At 42.5% G+C, this 7,674-nt stretch overlaps 1 non-coding gene across 1 annotated transcript; it reads left to right on the top strand.

The window, feature by feature from the left end:
* Positions 1-6,042: 6,042 nt before the first annotated feature.
* Positions 6,043-6,116, top strand: TRNAN-GUU. Its single transcript has one exon. It is a non-coding gene; the product is annotated as a tRNA-Asn (tRNA).
* Positions 6,117-7,674: the final 1,558 nt, after the last annotated feature.

Here is a 7,674-nt window from a genome sequence, read left to right as displayed (position 1 = left end):
AAGACTTTTATAGCCTCCAGAGTTGCAGGTAACTGCAAAAATGTTTGGGCTGAGGGACAAATGGCAACCTGAGATGAATCAATAGCATAAGTCTTTAAATGAGATTGGCCAGAAGATAGAATAGCTGGCAGAATTAAACATTTTTAAGCACCATTCATTAGAAATGGGTCACATGAGGAAAATCTACCTTCCTTTTTGGGGCAAACACAAAGTAATTGGAGGGGGATATGGTGCAGTTTTTAGAAGCTTGACATATTGTCATCAGATAGTCTAAGAAAAAGTCTGCACTGCATTGCATCCATAAGCACCACACTCCATAAATTAAACTGACATTGCTCACCACATAAATGTCAGCGAGGAACCTCAGACAGTAGCACAACTCTGTAAGATGAGTCCATTGAAAGCACACATATATCCAGCACATGCTCTCTAGATCATTCTTTCCAGGAGCAAAACTGTAAGTGAAATCTGCTCTAAACCAGAGGAAGCATTCCCAAAGCCAACAGTGCTAGAACAACAATGCACAGCCAGCCCTGGGTTCACAAACTGATTACTCCTGGGTCAGGCCATAATCCCTATTTCCTCATATGCCCATCTAAATGAAGCTTACATAGAGCATCAGTGAGCTATCAAAGGGGAGCTACAACCACTGAACTAGGGGGAAGAGCTGAAGAGCTGGCTGGCATCAAGGACACTAAGTGGGAACTCGGGTATGTTAGTTCAAGTTCTGTGTCCTTGAGACATTTTACACAAATAATTTGTGCCTAAATACTCCAAGGGAGTTTGCCACCTAAATGCTTCCACAGCAGTCAAGACCCATCTTGCAGTGCCTCTGCAAGCCGGTCACTAAGCACTGTAGAGGGCTAATGAGAACTCACAGGCTATGGTATCAGACAGCTGCAGGTGCCCAAGACAAATATACTATCTTCTTTCTCTCATATCAGCTTAGGAAGTCTCATTTAGCAGCATTTCTTAGTTATGTCTGAAAAGATCATATTATAATGTTCATATTGGCTTTTAAATAAAAATTCCAGCACTTTCATGGTCCCTTATTAACTGAGAGATATAAAATTTCAATAACGAGAGAGGCTGTGGTTTCAAGGGTCCACTTTGTCTCTAATCAGAGCATAAAGGAAAGGGTTTTATTTTAACATATATATAAGATATGAAAAACACATTGCCTTTTTTTTCCTTGTCTTTTACATTTTACTTTCCAAACAGGTTCCTCCAAACAGCTTCATTTAAAATGGTGTTTCTATAGTGCCCAGTGTTTTCCTTGGCAAATCTGGAGAGCTGGGTTTGGGGATAAAAGTAAATTGCACCATAAGATGAAAACAGGATTAGGAGATTTGATAGGACTTCATAAAAATCAGTTATGTACAGGCAAAGGGGGACTTTTTCAATAGGTCATTTAAAAGATAAAAGCTCTGGAGAAAAGAGTTCTGCTCAGTGGCAAACTCATCTAACCCTTGCAAAGCCTACAGTAGAGGCTGCAAGGGAAGAGGAAGTTAAGAAGCATGAGAACACACGCAAACTCACATCTTAAAGTTATTTTACACATGATTAGGTATAATTTGTCATATAATGCACACATGCACTTAAGCAAGGACATAGTCCAGAAGAGGGACCTTTATGTCCATTTGACTTGCAAGCAGTTTGAGGGTAGAGGAAGCAAAAAGGAGCAGATTCTCCTCTCTAACATTCATAGGCCTACTTTTTAATTCCAGAGTCTGCCCCACCCCCAATTTGCTCCCTCACTTCCCCATATTGGTTATGTTGTAAAAATATTTAGAGATCAAAGGGGATGAAGAGCGCATTCTGCTACTTGCAAGGATGGACACAGACTTTTCCTGCTCTACAGATGTAGGTCAAGCTGCAGAGCACTTCTTTTCCAGCCCCTCTACCATCACTGATAGCTCTGACAGTGTGGGATGGATTTCTGTCTCTTCTGTGGGAGAAGACAGCACTCCCCTTCAACATGGTACATGTTTCCTACAGTGTTATTTGAACAGCAAAATATTCAGAAGGTCTATAAGCCCTCACTAGGAGATAGCAGCTGCTTTATGCAATAGAACCCCTATTAGAGATACCAAAGTGATCCTTGCAACGCAGACAGCGAGTGTTTGCAAGTAGTTACAAAATATCATGGTATATTTTAGGACCAGCTGCTATTAAACTAAGTTGCTGCTAGCACAACCTCTCTTCCCTTCACATTTTCAGCCATGCCTGAAGGACTAAACATCTCTAAATATTTCCAATCTAATCTCCTTTTATTACTAAATTAACATTAGACCCAGAACTTTCCACTCAGTGTAGGGAAACCACACCAATGTTAATCACTTACATGTGGTCACTAGCATTTTAATTATAGCCACTCTGGACGATTTCAACTGCACTGCACTGCACTGCCAGGGCTAAACACAGCAGGAAAACACATTGGAGACAGCAAGTACAAGCCTGGATCAAGATGGAAGTGTAAGCAGGGAGCAAATGAGAAAACATGAATTTAAATAACTGAACTGAAGCATTATTATGATTACATGACTTAGAGATAGCAAAAACACTCAAACACCACCTGCCAGAAAAATTAGGGGCTCTTTAGCATTTGTTTTGTCTTAACATGCTTTCATACACTTCCAAGTCCACTGACTTGATTCCTGTTGCACTGCAGCAGGGCACAACTGGGGCTGATCATCTGCAAGGATTTTCCTCAGCTCAGAAGTGGCTACTAACAATATCACAGCCTTTTAGGATTCAGCTAGGAGACAAAATTTCAAGTAGACATTCTGAGATATGTGGACAACCAGAGGGTCATTAAACTAAAATCTCATGTTTTAGTGAACAAAAAAAAACCTTGAGGCGTTTTCCTGTATAAGAAAATAGTGAGAGACACAGAGCAGCAAAGCTGCTGTCCTCAGAGCCACACTGAGAACTGAGTCTATTACTAGGTTTAAGCTTTTGCTTTTTGGTTCACTTCCACAGACTATGATGCATTAGAGGTTCAGGCTCAGATAGAGCCTCTTGCTATATTACTAGTTCTGTATTTATTACTCAAAAAGAAAAAAAAATGAATAAACATCACTTGACAACAAGCAGCTATCCTGTTCAGCGGGAAATGCAACTGCTTCTTTATTTTCCATCATAAATTAAACCAACTTCAGCTCCATTGGGCATGTAGTCTCCACCTGGTAAACACAGGTTTCAGTAAAAGCCCCAGGTAAGGGAACATGCTCTCATTACAGCAAAGGAATTAAAAGTTAAACAGAAGGACAAGCTTTACATCATGAAGATTCCAAAAACAGTGGAAGAGGTTGGGCAATAAAATCCTCATTGTTGGATTTCTTGTAAGAATGTTTTAAATATATGAATGTTTTGAGCGTATTTGATCCTTTCTTAGTGTAGAGAGAACTACTACTGTGGTATCTTAGTCCTTTCTTGCTCTGTTTTCCAAGACTAAATCTACAAACAAAAATGTGTTCAGACTTCAAGCTAGCATGATAAAATGTTCCAATCCCTACAGTGTCAATTAAGTTTTACTTCTCTTGAGGACATGGCACATGCATTTCAATGCTTTTATTGCTTCTGACTACCACAGTGAAATATATAGCAAATAATTGCCCCTATGCTGAGAAGACTGCTACTCAGATTTGAGTGTAAGAGAAAGGAAGCATATCCTTGCACGCCTTCAGGTATCATTGCCATCAATCTGCAACATACAGAGAAAACTTCATTGCACTTCTTTTTCATTGCTGCTGCCTTACACAGCTTGCCTCTCCTTTCTAGACAAAAGGAAATTACAAGATCAACAGATAGCCTTTTCTTACAGTTTAAAGAGAGAAGGAAAGCAGACAGGATATTCCCAGCTCACCTGCTGGCTCAGTCCATAGAAATCTGTTAGCCAGTCCATCATATTTCACCACATTTCCCTGTGAAACAACAGAAGTTTCCTTCATTCCATTTGCCAGCTAGCACACAATCTCAGGAGAAAGAAATAGCGTGGTAGGAACGTGCTCCTGCTCCCAAAAGTAAGGTCAAACAACCAAACCTCACAGTCACAGCAGGTCTATTCCCAAATACACTCTGCAGCATCAAACCAGAGAAGACCCAGGAAACAGGCTGCTTCCTGGAGGAGAACAGTCAGCCATCAAAATCTGCATTGCCTCAGCCAGACTGACACTGGTACCTGACCTGTAACACAGTAACTGCACCACAGTCTATTGATGCTTTCCATGCCCTTCCTCATTTACCACCTTTCTACCTGGACTGGTATACATGTAGAGGGAGGCACAGGCATTCAGATCTGACAAAAAAGTTGCTGTTATATCTTCTGGTTCACATCAAGAAACAGCAAAATGCTGCAATAGCAGTATTACCGCAGCCATTTCACAGACCTGAAGAATGATCTTTGTGTCTTAACACTTTTTTAACCACATCTGCTAACTTGGTAAGTCTTCTTTCCCTCTCCTACAAGCCTTAACTCAAACACAGCAAGTTACAGAAATGCCTGTATCAGTAATGGCTGCAGTCCTTGAAACCAACAATTTGTTAATTCAAACATTCTTGACAAAGCTTGAATGCTGTCAGTGCTCCAACAGATCATGGCTGGAAACTTAGAGACCATTATTAACACTCCACTAAAAAGCTCAAGGTCTAGCACTGAGCGAGTTTGGCTCTGCAACTTTCTGGACTCTTCCCTATGACAACATTGAAAGTTTTCTACCCATGAGGACATTTTAGCTCCCAGGTCCATACAGCCCAGCGACCCTCCAAATTCAGCTGAGGACGAAACCTGGATCTCTAGCTTTGCCTCATACCAGGGATCCTGGCAGGACACCAGGGTGTGCAGGTCAGACAGCAGCTGAGTACCACCCCTTTAGCTGCTGAGGGAAGCAGCTGGAGGAACAAAACCCCAGTGTGCACTATGGGACAGACCTTCCCCACAGCTTTGAGGCCCATGGCGCACATTCCCTTACAGTACAGCTTAAAACAGCAGAGGAAAGGAAGCAGCTCACTGTCAAAATCCACACTAGGAGAAGCCACCTGCTGCTGCTACTGGAAGTACATTTTTCTCCACCTACCAGTTCTTATGTGTCCAAAGGAGAATTGCTCCAGCTCCTTCTAAAGTTCACACATCTTCTACGCTTGCAAAGCTCAGTGACAAGAGCACTTAACCAAAACCGCTGTCAGCAGCACTTCAAAGCACAGTCTTGAACAGATTAAGTTTCCTAACTTTTAAAAGCAATTTCAAACCAACATTTTGCTATATTTCCTTCACCAAATGAACAACAACAATAATAAAAGGCTAGGATATTAAAACAGTTTCCTTCTATCAGGAAACTAGACATCAACCAAGTACAGATTCACTAGCTGAACAGAACTCAGCTCCTGTTACGTATCTCAGTATTTTATATCCTTTGGTTTCCATCAATACACAAGGGCACATAGATCAGAAGGCTCCATCTTTTCCTAGCTGATTAATGACAGTAAAAAATTCATATGCCCTCTACACACTGAAGTTATCAGTGCTTTGTTTGAGGTATGAAACTTACAATAAAAATGCAAGTTTCACTATGAAATCTTCCCTGTCCAACAGCTCTCTCACTTCTAATCCCCAGTTCCCAGATGCACTAAGAATTCTGCAGTCAGCATCTTGGATGTCTCTCAATCCATATTCTGAAGCATACCTCTGTTTTGCTTTAATTGCATTAACATGCACATGGGTACTGCAGGGCCTTTCTGTACCTTTGGATAGAGAAGCAGTGCTGTTAACCCACCTCAGAACCACTAGCAGACAGCCTAGCATATGACCCCAAGCTCTCCTGTCCCGTGAGAGGTAAGTGGTGAGGCACAGCTACCTCAAACCAAAAGAATCTCCCCCCAGGAGTAACAGCATTTCTTCCCCCTGTATTCTGACGCAGCAGGTTTGTTGTAGCTGTGTGCCTGCAGTACCAGTCTCTCGCTGTTCAGCACATACAGACACCACCACCAGCAGTTATCACACAGAGTCAGGAATTCAGCTCCTCTGAAAGGTGTTCTGTATCAGTCTCTGTGGCGCAATCGGAGAGCGCGTTCGGCTGTTAACTGAAAGGCTGGTGGTTCGAGCCCACCCAGGGACGGATGAACTCCCTTTTAAGGACCAACAACCAACTCATAAAGCCCAAGGAGGGGAAGTGCCAAGTCCTATCCCTGGGAAGGAACGAGGACAGGCACCAGTAGATGCTGGGGCCACCCCACTTGGCAAGCACCTTGGCAGAAATGGACCTGGGGATTCTGGCAGACACTGAGTGAACACAAGCCAGCAAAGTGTCCTTATGAGAGGGCAGACTGACAGCAGGGTAAGGGCAGCAATCTTTATTCTCTCCTTAGCACTGGAGAGGCCACAGCTTGAGTGCTGTGTCCAGTTCAGGGCTCCCTGGTACAAGAGAGACGTGGACATAGTGGAGAGGGCCAAAGGAAAAGCCACAAAGATGATAGTCTGTGACTGTTCAGCCTGGAGAAGGCTCACAGGGGATCTTATTAATATATATAAATACCTGAATGGAGGGTACAAAGAGGATAGTGCCAGGTTCTTTTCAATGGTGCCCAGTGGAAGGACCAGAGGACAAAGGCATAAACCAGAACAGACAAGGTTCCAGCTCAGGATCAGGAAACACTTTTTCACTGTGAGGCTGATTGAGCACTGGCACTGGTCACCCAAGGAGGTGGTGGAGTCTCCTCTCCTTCCTTGGAGATACTCAGAAGCTGCCTGGACATGGTCGTGAGTCAGGTAGCCCTACCTGAGCAGAGGGGTTGGACCAGATGACCACCAGAGCCCCCATCCAACCTCAACCACTCCGTGTTCAGCATTCTATTCAGGAGAAAAATAGAAGTGAAATCACATCTAGGCAAATGTAATCGCTGATTTCTGGCACCCTGAGTGCCCAATCTACCTAGAACTTCAGCTTCTCATTTCATACCAAGCTCAGGCATTACCAGTATATAAGGCTCAACTCTTCACAGAATATTCTGAGTTGGAAGGGACCCACAAAGATGATCAAGTCCAACTCCTGGCCTTGCACAGGACAAGCCCAAGAATCACACCATGTGCCTGAGAGTATTGTCCAAACACTTCTTGAACTCTGTCAGGCTTGGTGCTGTGACCATTTCCATAGGGAGACTGTTCCAGTGCCTGACCACCCACTAGGTGAAGAAGAATCTTTTTCCAATATCCAACCTAAATCTCCCATGACAACTTCAGGCCATTCCCTCAAGTTCTCTCCATCTTGCTTCCATAAGCATCCTTACTTCTGTCCTGGATTACACCTGCCCACAGGCTTGTTATCTTTCTCATACCTACCCTGAATTAAAACAATTATGTTTAAAGCTGAAATTCAGAGATGATATATAACCTCTAACCAATATAAAACATTTATACATTACATTTCTGTGCTATGCATTTTATTAGTATATTAATAAAGTATGTTTGATAGTTAGATATACTTACTATACTGTGCATTATAATATTTCTATTTTATATTTTGTGTATAAAAGGTATTACTAAAACTGCCTTCACAGTTTGGGGGGCTGCTACTGTTCTTCCCTAAACCTAGAGTAGCTAGATCTGGAGATTCTCATTACTATGTTAAAGAACAAGTTTCATGCTGTCAAGAACATCTGGATAGCCACATTCCTCAG

This window comes from Neopelma chrysocephalum, unplaced genomic scaffold (genome assembly GCF_003984885.1).
Source record: "Neopelma chrysocephalum unplaced genomic scaffold, ASM398488v2 Primary Assembly neopelma1_72, whole genome shotgun sequence".
Lineage (NCBI taxonomy): Eukaryota > Metazoa > Chordata > Aves > Passeriformes > Pipridae > Neopelma > Neopelma chrysocephalum.
Note: the sequence above shows the minus strand (reverse complement) of the source record. Positions and strands in the feature narration are given on the sequence as shown.